The following is a 15,101-nucleotide window of genomic DNA, read 5'->3' on the forward strand; positions in this document are numbered from 1 at the left end:
GGCTGTGTGTGTGTGTTTCTTTGTATAAGCAATTTTCAGTCTGGTAGAGTCTCAGCCCAAAGGACTCTAGGGGTATTTTCCCTTCAACCAATCAGCAGTCCGTACTGCTAACGTGCACTGATTGGACATGCCTATGTGACAAGGTGACTGTGCATGTGACTATAAAAGTCCAGCAAATGGTGTGGTGCCAAGTGGCATGATGTTATTGGTTCATATTTGGGCATTTTTTTTGGTTGGAAGGGGCCAACCACAGGCTAACATGTGGCCCAGCCAAAAGCCACCACATGGTAGCCTGGGGCCACCAAAAATTCGTTTAAGGTTCAGGAAAAAGCAGCAAGGGTTGGACCCACGAACTCCAAGCACAATTCCAAGTCTCCTACCAACTTGCCACAAGAATAGTTCTTAACAAACTATGGTTGTGACATGTATTTAACATTGACGTCATGTGCACTCCAGGGAAAGGACCAACCATGGGGGCTAGCCCCTTGACATGACACCCCATGGGACCACCATCAAAACAGAGTGGGGGCCTAGCCGACAGGGGCGGGCTGTTGGCCTTAGCCCTGAGCACATGGCCCCCCACCTATCCATAAAATTCAGATTTAAGGCCTTATAGGCCATTTAAGGCGTCTGACAAATTCACCCTAAAATCAGTGGAAATGTCGCTTGGTTAGCGGAAATATAGGCCAAATTGTGGATTAGGTTCCAGAATTTGGGGAGTTTGTGGAGTGAATAGCAACCAAACTTGGGAAAATCATAACTTGATGAGTTTTTGACCAAATTAGGAGCAGGAAGAGGCTAGACAGACAATTTTGGGCATTTTGGACCCATTGGAATAGGTTTTAGAGCCATCTAAGCATTGTAAATTGATGTATTCAGACTTTTGTGTATAATGGAGAGGGCCTAGCCATTGGAAGCTAGACCAAGGATACGTAGCCCAGGTGGGGTGAACTCCTTCATCATGTGTTGTTGTGATACTATTTTGGCGATGTTCATGTATGTTATATGTTGTTGTTCAATCATTTGTTTATGTTAATTTGTACATGAAATTTACATAAAAACACTCAAAAACTTAGGTTTAAATTTGCAATTAACCTCATGAATCCTTAAGCACTTTTACATATTTTGATGAGGAATTTAGCACAACAAAACTAATTTTCCCATTCAGATCAATAGTACCAGTGTTCATCACCTCTCCTATCTAGAGTGTCTAAGAAAATGCCATCTTAAACTGTGTCATCTCTATCTGACCTATGCCCATTATGAGATCTACTACCATATGCCCCATTCGTCTTATCCTCCTGTTGATGGCTAACCCGAAGTGGTCCCTATCTCTGCAATTATGAAAAAATCTGAAGAATTACTGCATTAACTTCTTCTTGTTTCTCTTGTGCCTAAATGATTCTATCATTATTTTCTTTACAACTTCTTATTTCTTCTTTCAAGCTTCTCAATGTGTCTTTTATGTCAAAAGAGTGCCCAACACCACACTTCTTATTTGATACATAGGGAGAGTCTTGGGAACTGTAGTGTACCATATTTCTAGTCATCTTTTTTCTTCTCTTCCTACAAGGTATATCATGTCGGCTAAACCAAATCATTAACAAACCAATGTACCTTAGTGTAGTTCAAGGGAGGATATCTCATCTGCAAGGTCAACTAGATTAGTGTAATATATATCTATATATATATATATATATATATATATATATATATATATATATATAAACATAATCATATCAATATTTAATCAGCATTTCAATCATTATCCGATCACCAATGCATGACCATACAACCACATACCTAGACCTCATGCACGAAAACTACAATCATATCAATGTATGTGTAACAACATATAAATACTGATATGAATACCCAATGCATATACAATTGACATGAATTCACCACAAACACATCCCAACAATAACATCATCAAATTCCACACGACAAAGAAACTGCCACAATGACCAATACCAAGTATACATAACAAACACATAAACCACAAGCATAATGAACACATATGAAAGTGACATGAATTCTTGCCAATGCATACCCCCCGTCCAATCCAAGGGGTGAACCGTGCTCTAATACCACTCTATAACACCCTCCTCCCACATTTACCCAAGTTAACCGGTCCATTAGCTAGCTTTCACAGTAGTTATAGGTTGACTTTGACCGCAAAAAAGGGGTTGAGTTTGACTGAATCAAAAGTACAACAAAAACTTCATCACCATCTCACCAAACACATCTACCCACATGTGAATAATTATCCTCATACCATCATATCATGAAACATCATCAATATGAGGTAAATATGTGATTAGAGGCCACTATGATCTTATTCAACTCCCCATGTATAGTTAAGGAAGTGGAATTGTCAAAACATAACTAATCTGACCTTCTAGACATGCTACATAACCTTCAAAAGCCAGCCAATTCTTCCAAGTGACCAACCCCTGAGGTAGCTTGATATTTCATTTCCTTAGAGACTCATTCACTCCCATGACATGGGCATGCATGCGACTAGGACCCTCTATTTTCTCCCACAGTAAGGGCATGCAAGCAAATGGCGACTTTTTCAGCTAATTCTGAGTCAGTGACCCTAGATTCTGTGCCACATTTTCAAGGCCAGAACTTAGGCCACTACCCAGAACTTCATGAAACTTCCATAAATGAAAAATAACATCAAAAAAATAATACTAATGCAAATACTTGATCAATGACTTGATTGGACCCCTACAATCCATGACAGGCTTTTCGTCAAACATGTCATAAATATGCATTCTACAGGTCTCTATGCATCCTCTCACAAATCTCTAAAATATTTGATAAGAAATCTTATCAAAACTTTCATGATTTTTCTCCATCAAATGTGTTTGAATGATTATCTCAAATATTCCTCAAATTTTCAAGAGTTTGAAGAGGAAATTCGAATTTGAGACTCAGACTCCAAATATGACTTTGCTGGAATCTTCAAATATGCCTACGCTCATCAAAACATTCATCTAACTTTTATATATAAGTGAATACATGTTATTTGTCTAATACTTAACCATAAATTCAGTCAAAATACTAAAATAAGTCTTTGGAAAATAATAATGATAAACCCATATATGATCATGAAAATGGTATAGTGGAATATGGTTAAAAGTGAATAAAAATATGATGAAAATTTTGAGACACAACAACCACATATAAACAAATATAATTACCCATCAAATAAAAGAGGAAAGAATTTCTTATTAACATATGCAAAATGCAACCAGGTTTGGGACTTCCATGAACCACCTGACCATAGACTAGGCTGAACCAAATCTCTCTTTTAGCAAATCACTCATACCATCATATCATGAAACTCATTAATATGAGGTAAACATGTGACGAGAGGCCACTATGATCTAATTCAACTCCCCATGCATAGTTAAGGAAGTGGAACTATCAAAACACAACCAATCTAACCTTCTAGACATGCTATAGAACCTTCATAAGTCAGCCAACCCTTCCAAGTGACTAACCCCTGAGGTAGCTAGACATTTCACCACCTCAGAGCCTCATTTTCTCCCATGACATGGGCATGCATGTGACTAATACCCTCCATTTTCTCCCATGGCAAGGGCATGCAAGTGAATGGTGACTTTTTCAGCTAATTCTGAGCTAGTAACCCTAGATCTTGTGCCACTTTTTCAGGGCCAAGACTTAGGCCACTACCCATAACTTCATGAAACTTCTAAAAATGAAAAATAACATCAAAAAAGTAATACTAATGAAAATAATAGATTAATGACTTGATTGGACCATGTTGTAGGGGCTACAACCACCCTCCAAAATTTTTCCTTAGCTTCGTTTTGGAGACTCCCTACCAACCATCCTAATAGCATGTCTTGCATTGTCAAGTACATAGGCTTCATTGGTTTTCTAGCATCATGCTAGCCTGTGCATGTTAGTCTGCTTGACTCCCCTCATAGGCTACCACTCTGAGCTTGGGCTAGTTTTTGGCTAAGTAGCTCCCTCAAAAATTTGCACAATTCTGGAGGGGAACCATCCTTCCCTCCAGAAATTGCACAAATCTATTGGGTATCCTGCTGGGCTAAGAAATTGCACAATGCAGTTAGACATTCTTCCTTGGGGAAATTGCGCAATCTAGCCCAACACTGCAGCTCAACCTAGAAATTGTTAAAATCAGTTGGGCAGATTGCTGAGATCCAAAATTGCATAGAGCAGACACACAAGCTTCCTCGGAAAAACTATGAAATCTAGATAGCACTGCAGCTCGGCCTAGAAATTGTGCAATTCTGGGTAGCAGTCACCTACTCCTCCTAGAAATTGCACAATCCCTTTGGGATAGTCAGCCCAAAAATTGCGCAATTCTGGGTGGCAATCACCTGCGCCTCCCAGAAATTGCACAATCCCTCTGGGACAGCTTTCCTAGTTCCTCTAAAAAATTGTCCAAATCCCTCTCTCAATCAAGTAGGCTGTTGCATGTGCCTTCAAGTTGATTGGTTCCCTCCGGGACTGAGAAAAACTGATTTGCATGCATGGGTTACTCTTCCCAAAATAGCAAAAGGAAGCATGCAAAAGGCATCCCTAGATCTAGGGATCTATTCTCAGTAGCTGGAGGTTACATGCAAATCTCATTTTAGAAACTCCTCGCCAAGTGTCACTTTTTCCTAGATTTGTGGCATGGACATCATAACCTCGATATTATCAAAACTTATGAACCGGACACTGCAGAGCTCATTCCTCACATCGATCTTGTAACTCTGACATCCCACATCACATCCAAGAGTCTTTGGCACTTTCAGCTTAGTTGTTTCAAGGTAAGTCTTCATTTCATCTCTTGCACTGCGTTTCTATCACATTTTGTGTTTCGCTTTGTGTGAGTGTTGTCTGTTGATTTCAATCAGTGCTTGCTGTCGTTTCAATGTATGTTAGCTTGTAGAAGCACCATTTCAGTTTCCATTCGCATCTCATTGCTATCGTATGCATGACATTGTTTTTGCACTGACGGTCATTGTTGCAGTGACTCGCTTCACACACATGCATGCTTTCCCATTTATGAATCTTGCACTTACTCTTTTCATGCATGATCATTCACTCTCGTTTATACTTTGTTTAACCATGAATTTAGACTTCTCATGCTTTCAATTGCCTGTTGGCGGGTCTGGGCTGCCTTGGCCTAGACCTTTCCTTGCCCGACTAGCATTATGCATTTCTGCAAGTGAAGGCTCTGCCTTCCCTCTAGAAATTGTGCAAGTCTAGCCTGGCACTAACCTCCAGGCTTGCATTACGCAATTCTAGGAGGTATTTCCTTGCTGGCCCTAGAAACTGCGCAATGCAGTTTGCTGGTTTGCATGTCACTATTGACTGAAATTGTGCATTATGTAGTTTCAATCCCCAGCAGGCCAGGATGGCCTATGAATTGCTCAATTGTAGCAGTCAGTCAGCCTCTCGACAGCCTGGACTGTGCCTTACACAGTTTTGGTGGTCAGTCTCCCAGCTTCCCGGTGAAAATTGCACAATCTTCATAGATAATCACATAGGTATCATAGGTGTTCATCTGCCTCCTAGAAGCACAGGTACAATGGCTTCTAGGAGAGCGGAGTCAAAGACATCATCTGGAGCGCAACTAGGGACACAATCGATAAAGTGTCTATGAACTTTCTTATCTACGAAGACAACAAGTTGTTCATGGACAAGGATATCAAGATGAAATGGAAGGAGCATCACATTGAGTAGCACCATCAATAGCAGTAAAAGGTAGCAACCTACATGTGACAAATGCAAGAGGAGGGGTGTTGATAGCACAGAGGCGAAATAAAGTTGCAAGCTCAAGTAGATCCACCTGTGATGAAAACAACTTTGGAGATTGAGGCAACAACGCAACAAAAGGATTGTGCGAAGGCAAAGAGAGGAATAGAGAAGGAGTTGCAGGTGCTAAAGTAGCAACTCAAGGAATAACAGGAGTTGCACATATGAGAGAATGATTTGCAACGGGAACAAGTATAGCAGGAGGCACAACATCCATAGACTAATGAAACTGCGCCCATACAGGTTATGGACCCGTCAAGCAACTGGCATGGAGTAGATAGGGTGAGCAGTGTTTTCGATAGCATGTAAGGGTATTCAAGAGCATGGATGTAATTATGCGCATGCATGCGATCCCACCCATTTGGCACACTCACCGAGGAAAAGACAAGAAGCAAGTCTGACTAGAGCTAAACATGTATTTTGACAAGTTGATGTGCATGGTCACTAGCACACACTTGGAGATCAACACAAACACTATGCATTGGTATGTTGTTGGTGCAAGTGCACTCAAGATGATGATGCGCACGTTATCAGACGAGTTGGACAAAGGAGCCACGTCATTGTACCTGAATGCAACGGACATAAGAGTTCGCTTTCAGCAGGATGTCACCTTTGAGCACACGGACACCAACATGGATGACCAAGCTTGGCATCAGTCTGCAACCATCGATCATCACAAGGATGTCAAAGAGTTGGTCTTACCACAACTGTCCAATTGTAGTGATGTATTGAATGGCTTGCTCAAGCCTATTTTGTCTCACATGGGTACATGTGCATATTGTATGTAACGTCTTGTAAAGTGGAAATTCAAGTGTCAATAGTTGAATGTAATAGTCATAGAGTAGTTGAAGTGTCATGAGGGTAGGTGAACAGTCACAAAGGGGAATGTCAAGGGTCACCCCACCCTTTGTTATATATAGTACCTCATAACTCATTGTAGATGCTTTTGGTCAGCCAAGCTTCCAATAGGAGTATATTAGAGAAAGCTTGGGAAGTATTGTAACAAGCCTTGGCTTCTCCACAGTGCAGAGCTAGTACATCTCTTTAGAGGATCAGGCAGCAATGACTATAACGTTCCACTATCGAGACTAGTGGTCGGTCATGGTTGTATTGTATGATTGGAACTTTCACTTATTAATATAACAGAGCCAACACATTTCATGCATGTGTCATATTGTATTTCAACTATCTTGTTTACTCTAAATGATATATGTATATGTTTGCTTATGCATGTGTGTATAGACTCTTTCTATATATGTATGTATGAATCTCATTAAAATGTGATGTTGGTTTAACCATCACTTTGGATTGTCAACTTACTTTCCTTCCAGCTTGTGATGCATCCTTACTCCTTGATGAGCCTCATAAATGGGTAATTATATGGGCTCATTTTACCTCCTAACCTAGTCAAATCAACCATTCTCTTAGCTTATTGTATGATTTTCTGATTATATTTATGCTTATGGAGTGATTTGAGTTAGTTATGATGCCATGTGGCCTAACATGTGTTTAATGTAGATTATTGATTAATTTTGAAGTCAAAGTCAAGGATCCAGTGGACAAATGGCAGAAATAACTCGAAGTGGACAAATGAGAGGACTTATAGGAGGGAATCCCCCTCATTTATTACTCCTCACTTTGGATTCCCCTTCATTCAACTCGGAGTACAAGCAGCCAAATCATGCACTAGAAGGCAGCCGAGCAAGTGGAGGATGACTGATGATTATCTCGAGTTTTGGGAGCCAAGCCTCCTTGATTTTAAGGAAGCTATTGGTAGCTTCATTTGTATAAGTAGAGAGGCCTAGGGCCTCACTAGGGTCAGATTTTTATTGGAGTTTTTTGGGATTTTTGTTGGATTTTTCCTTGTGTAAACTCTGCTCAACTTCGAGCTTATTATTTTTGTGACAGTTCATGTAATCTTGCTATTGTTTTGGAAATAAAGATGGAATCCTTTTTGAGGTAGCACTGAGTTACCTCAGAGGGATAAAGCTCTTGGTTTAGGGCCCAATCCAAGTAGCCAAGCTCCTCTTTACTTGTGTTTGTATGTTTTATTCCAGTTTTTAGATTAGGTTGTTGTTAGATGTATTTCTTTTATGGTTAGGAATAGGTTGTTTTTTATGATTCAGTAGTTTGCTTCCATTTGTGTTTCTATAGCAGGTTAAGCAGTGATATAGAAAATATTCAAAAGGCTATAAATAGTGCCTTGGCCTCTCTTCCTCCCTTTGGGACCATGATTTGAGGAAAATACCCTCTTTCTGCCCCAAAAACACAGATTTTCCTCATTCATAGGACTTCTAGTGTTTGCAGCTTTTTAGTGGTAAATAGTCTAGTTTTTCTTTGCTTCAGAACTTATTCATCATGCTCACTTCTTTATTTACAATAGTATTCTTTCATGATTTCCTTTCTTGCAACAGTTATCAGCATTTCCTTCCATAGATCATAGTTTAGACTATTTTGATGCAAAACTCTGTTTTCCTAGATGCACTCATTTCATTGCTTGCTTGATTTCCTTGGTTGACTGTCAGTTTTGTTATGCAGTAGATCTCTTCTAGCAGTAGGCCAACCTATCAGCCATCCCATCCTCCATCTGATCCATGCCCTACAGGTCGCCCAAGTCTCCCCTCAATTCTGCCTTAGTTTCCTGCATTTTCCATAGAACTTCTTCCTCTCTCCTTGAGCAAATCCGATCATCTTTCTCTCTCCTGATGATTCTTGGTAGACCATAGGTGCCCTAACACCTCATTCCAACCTTCATATACCTTTTCTACCCACTCACACACCCTAAAACAGTGAAAAATTCTCTTGGCCTCCTCCTATAGGCCTCCTGTAGTTCCTTGTTTTCCTCCTGTAGATTTCCTGTGTCCTCCTGTAGATTTTCTTGTAGGCTTTCTTTTGAAGGTCGAGTGCAGGAAAAGCCTCCAGAAGGCCACCTGAGACCTCCTAGGACCCATCCACACCATCCTACATCCTCTCAAGTCCCAAAACCACCCTCCAATGCCACCTATTCGCTGCCACATTCACAAACAATAAATTACATGCATGTCAAATTCACATAAAAATACATAAAAATCCAAAAAGATGTTTTTTTGCTCATTTACTTCCATAAATAGCTTAGTTAGATGTTGTTTACTTCCTTGAGTAGGTAATGGCATTCTTTTCATGGTTTTCATAGTGCTTTCTGCAAAAGTTGGATTAGTTGGTTAATTTGGGTTTACTAGTTTTGCTTTACATTTCAGACTTTCTCCTTTCTGCAGTTAGAATAGTATCTGTAGAGTAGTATTTCTCTCCTTTCATCACATATAGAGATTCTTCTGGAATCCATAGAAGTTGGCTTGAGCTCCTAGTGATCTTGTTTCGGTTGACCAAGTGACAACTTGCAGTAAGAACTAGTACTTGTGCATACAGCACCATTGCTTCCAAGTTCATTATGAATTACCGGGTTGATAAGAGTAAAGTAGGCAGCCCAGGAGTTGCAACATTGTTGTTGCAATATTGGTGGTCACCACTCGTGTGTTCCCTTATTAACTATGTGCTTTCATAGGTTTCCAAGGGGCACACTCACCTCACTCTCTGTGTGATAGAACCATTCATACACCTTCCTTGGCTTGTTGCACATGTCACATCGTTGCTACCAACAGGGACATCTTACTTGCCTTTGTGTGTAACCGCGGTCAAGGCGATACCGTATGACCCACTACTGGGACTCCTACACCAAATGGTCTGAGGTCTAGTTGGGACTTCTTACTGGGGAGATCCCCTGACATGTTGGTGGGTCCAACACCATAAACAAACCCCTACTATCCATGACAATAATTTCATAAAATATATCACAAATATGAATTCTACAGGTCTCTACATATCCTCTCACAAATCTCTAAAATATTTGATAACAAATATCATCAAAAATTTCATGATTTTTCTCCATCAAACATGTTTGAATGATTATCTCAAATATTCCTCAAATATTCAAGAGTTTGAAGAGGAAATTCGAATTTGAGACTCAGTCTCCAAATATGACTTTGCTAGAATCTTCAAATATGCCTACACTCATCACAAAATTCATCCAACTTTTATATATAAGTGAATACATGTTATTTTTCTAATACTTAACCATAGATTCGCTCAAAATACTAAAATAATGCTTTGGAAAATAATAATGATAAACCCATGTGTGATCATGAAAATGGTCTTAGTGTAAGGTTATAATATATTGGAATATGGTTAAAAGTGAATGAAAAGATGATGAAAATTTTGAAATTTTGGAGACCCAACAACCACATATAAACAAATATATTTACCCATCAAATACAAGAGGAAATAAGCTCTTATTAATGTATGAAAAATGTAACCAGGTTTGGGACTTCCACGAACCACCTAACCATAGACTAGGCTAAACCAAATCCATTTTTCATCCAATCACTCCTGTGCCACATTCTAAGCATGAATGTGGGATCTCATGGAAAACATCCAAAAAACAAAACCATGGATTCTAGACGACAAACCACCTCAACCCTCAACCAGTGATTCCATCTCATGGTAAGAGATCACTTACCATCACTAGATTAGTCTCTACCCAAGCTATCCAAGGCTCCAAATTTTTTGTTCCAACCAGGGCTTCCATGACTAGTAACTCAACCCACATACGTGCATTTGTCCAACCAAGGTTTCTTGGACTAGTACCTCAACCCACCAAGTGCTTCCAGATCATTTTTCCAACTAATGCTTCGATGACTAGTAACTCAACCCAAGTTGTTATAGGGCTTCCAGTCACTACAACAAAACAGGAAATTTACGCCAGATTTAGCACCAAATTTTTGTGTATTTTTCTCTCCATTGGGATGAGCAGCCTAGCGCTAAATCTGGCTCTATTGTACAATTTTTAAAGCGTCCTTTTTTGCGCCAAATTTTGCATCATTATTTTATGCCAAATTTGCATCATATTTTGCACCAAGATTTGTATTTGGTTTTACAACAGGTTTTTCTTCTAGTTTTGTGCCATTTTTTGCATCATTTTTTGCTCCCTGTTTTGTGCCATTCTTTGCTTCTATTTTTGTGTCATAATTTGCATCGAGTTTTACACCATCTTTTACATCTAATTTAGTGCATTTTTTTGCATCGAGTTTGTGCCAGTTTTTGCATCTAGTCTTATGCCATTTTTTTCTTCTAATTTTGCATTTATTTTTACATCTATTTTTGCACCAATTTTTCTGCCTTTTTTTACATCATTTTTTGCATCTAATTTTGCACCATATGTTGAATTTGATTTAGTGCCAAACTTTTCATCCATTTTTGCACCATTTTTTTCATCCAATTTTTCGTTTCATTTGTCTCCCTTTTTTGCATCCTATTTTGCAGCTAATTTTGCATCATTTGTTGCATCCAATTTAGCATCATTTTTAACAACATTTCTTGCATCCAATTTTGCATCCTTTTGAGCATCTAAATTTTCACCCTATGTTGGACCATGTGTTGCGTCCACCTTTGAATCCCATTTTGTGTCTAATGTTACATTCAATTTTGAGCCATTTTTTCGTCTACTTTTGCATTTGTTTTTGCACCAAGTTTTGAATCATTTGTTGCACCTCATTTTGCATCCAATGTTGCATCCAAATTTGATCCATTTTTATGCCCATTTTTGCACCATTTTTTCTACATTTGTGTCCAATTTTTCACCATTTTTTATGTCCAATTTTGCATCCTTTTTGGTGTCTAATTTTGCATCTTTTTTGGCATCCAAATTTGCATCATTTTTTCTGCCACATTTTGTGTCCACATTTGCATCTCATTTTGCACCTAGATTTTAGTTTGAATTTTCATCTAGTTATGCATCATTTTTGGCATCCTTAGTTTCACCCTTTTTTAGTCCCATTTTGCTTCTTGTTTTGTGTCTTTTCTTACATCCTTTGTGCACCCAATTTTGCATCCTAATTTTACACCATTCTTTGCATCCTCATTTTGGTGTCCATTTTTGCATCCTTGTTTGCGCCCAATTTGGTATCTTTTTGTATGCCCTATTTGGTTCCCTTCTTTGTGTCTAGTTTTGCACCCTTTTTTAATTCTACTTTAAAACCCTTTTTGTCTCATTGTTTGCATCTTGTTTTTATGGATAGTTTAACATCCAATTCTACTCCCAATGTTGCATTGATGGTTACATCCACTTTTAACTTCTTGTTTAGAGTTTTACTTTTACTTCCATTTTACTAATTTTATTACATAGTGAAATATATTACAGTTTCTAAATATCATTTTACTGTAGGATTTAATGCACAGTTAGATGAACATAAAACCCTCTTAATTTATCCCAAAAACCTAAGATAGACTGATTAAGAGAAAGGTTGTTCTAAGGCTCAAGATTCTTAGTAGATCAAGATGTAGAGTATAGATTAAGAAAAGAAGAATGAATTCATGTGAGTCCTCGCATGCAGGTCTTGTTGGAGTTTTTAGTGTAGCTGGGAAGCGCTCCTAGATAGCTCCAAATCTTGGTCCTACACACAAGATAGAGAACAAAGAAAACTTCACAACATAATATCTTGATAATTGAAACTATCATAAACATAAATATTACTGAATAAATAAATATAAACCAAAATCCCATACATTCATTAGTTAAATAGGATAAGTAAAGAATGAATAGTAGCATATGGAAGGAAGAACAACTAATCTATATTAATAAAGGAGTTGGAGGAAAATTACAACCATCAAATGCAGTTGCAACAACACCTCCCCCAACTCCTAGCTCCAAAACCATCCCTCTCAAGATAGATCTCAGCAACGTGACAATACACAAATTCCCATCATTTCCTCAATGGCCAAGCCTCCAATATATAGGAAAGTGAAGGCTATGAAGATTTCCCAAATTCCTCATTAGTTCAATTTTGGCAAAAACTTTTGGGTGAATAATGTTTCCTCATATAAAAATGGCATTTTCCACTTTTTAGATGCTTTTGTGCTTAGGAAAAAGCTTCTCCATGCTTTATGGCTCTTTCTCACATTTGTATGCTTTTATTTTTTAGGAAAAATCTAAAGATGAGGATAAAGAGATCACGTTCCACCATATGAGTTTCTGAAAGTGAACAAGAGTGTCAAATTCTAGTTAGCATGAGCTTTTTTCCTCGCATTAGAGGAATTTTCATTTTAAAATGTTAACATTGAATTTCCATGTCATAATGTCTAAGCCAATCAAAATCCTTTAAAATTTAAAGGACATACAGGTGTAACTAGGCAGTGGATTTTTTTTTAATAATAATACTTACCTAACTTAACTATGAATGGTACCCAAGTAACCCAAAACTATATTGAATATTAAAAATAAAATTAATATCTTAATCTATAAAAGTTAGAATATCAAGAATATTTTTAATGAAGGGTAAATCATGGCGTGTTAAATAAATAAATTTAAATATAAAATCCTAAATCCTAAATTTAATTTAAATTTTGTTAAACCTTGTATTGATAAATTAATTTAAATGTAAAATATAAATATATGGTTATTTTGATAAAAGTGCATTTATTCGAGTAACTTAAATTTATATTTTAAATTTTCCATTTAAATTTAAATTTTCTTAAATCTTGTGTTAATAAATTAATTTCAATATGAAATACATGTAAACAGTTATTTTTGATAAAAGTGACATTTATTTGGGTAATTTAAATTTAAATTTAAATTTCCTTTAAATTTTGATTTTTTTTTTTATTTTTTTTTTTTAATTTAAATTTTATTAAATCTTGTGCTAATATATTAATTTAAATATAAAATACATATACAATTATTTTGATAAATGTGACATTTATTTGGGTAATTTTAGTAAAAGAATAATAAAAATGATATATTAAAAAATTGTCTACATGGCATTATTTTATTAGTTTCTTAATTTTTTCTTAGGTGGTTATTTTTTGAGTTGAAAATTCCTCTAATGTGAGAATTTTGGTAACAAAAGTTAGATGAAGGGGACAACTTGTTATAGACTAGGATACTGTGGTCCTCATGGTACATAACTTGTATTATAGGCTTATATAGTTTAGGAGAAAGGGGTATTTCAACCAACAACATAGTATTCTCCTCCAAGATGATCAGGTGGTATTTTCATGTATAACACATTTAAGAACATATCAAAATTCAAATTCATAACTTAGTATTTGTAAACAAATTTAGGGGTAATTTACAACATTCATAAAAAATATAACAGTATCTTCATATATAACAATTCTCGATCAAAAAATCATTGACAGTTTTCAATATACATATATTACTACTAAATCAACATTTATCGCAAATATCATTACTCCAAGGTAAATTCACAACATTACATCCAAAAATAGTAATATCATCATACATAATCATTATCCATATAAAGCAACAAGATAATACTAATAATATCCTCATCATCTTTAATCAAATCAACTAAGATTCAAATGTGTGATTATCATATCAAAATATTTCATCCTCATCATCTTTAATCAAATCAACTAAGATTCAAATGTGTGACTATCATATCAAAATATTTCATCCTCATTATCTTTAATCAAATCAACTAAGATTCAAATGTGTGATTATCATATCAAAATATTTCATGAACACCATTATTCTAAGGTAAATTCACAACATCCATCAAAAGAGAGTAATCTCATCATACATAATAATTCTCCATCAAAATAATGTTGATAATTTTCAATATATACATAAAATAACAAGATAAAAATGATAATATCATCATCATATTTAATAAAATCAACTAAAAGTCAATGTAAGATTACCAAATAAAAATGTTTCATAGATATCATTATGCTAAGGTAAATTCACAACATCCATAAAAAAATAGGAATCTCATCATACACGATAATTCTTCATAAAAAAATTGTAAACAATTTTCAACATATTCATAAGGTAACAAGATAGTACTGATAGTATCATCATCATTATTCAAATAAACTAAAATTCAAATGTATGATTACCATATTAAGACATCCAACTAAATATAAAAAATAATGCATGGCTAGCTAGCACCACGAAAATCATAGTCAATCTCATCCTCATGATCATTTCCATGATCATCATCCTAACCATCCTGATAATATCATCCACATAATCATCACCAATGCCATCGCCATCCTCATCATCATCATCTCTGATATGTGATGTAATATAAACATATTCTATATCATCATCTTCGTGGTCATTACCTATAGCGTTCTGGAAAAAAAATCAATATTGCATGTTAGTACTAACTCTATAGCAAAATGCATATTTTTATTACAATGCTAACTGTTATCACTCGGGTTGTCCCTTGGCTCTT

This window comes from Pinus tabuliformis, chromosome 4_2, assembly GCF_031772625.1.
Source record: "Pinus tabuliformis cultivar Carrire ecotype Pingquan chromosome 4_2, CPIR1, whole genome shotgun sequence".
NCBI lineage: Eukaryota > Viridiplantae > Streptophyta > Pinopsida > Pinales > Pinaceae > Pinus > Pinus tabuliformis.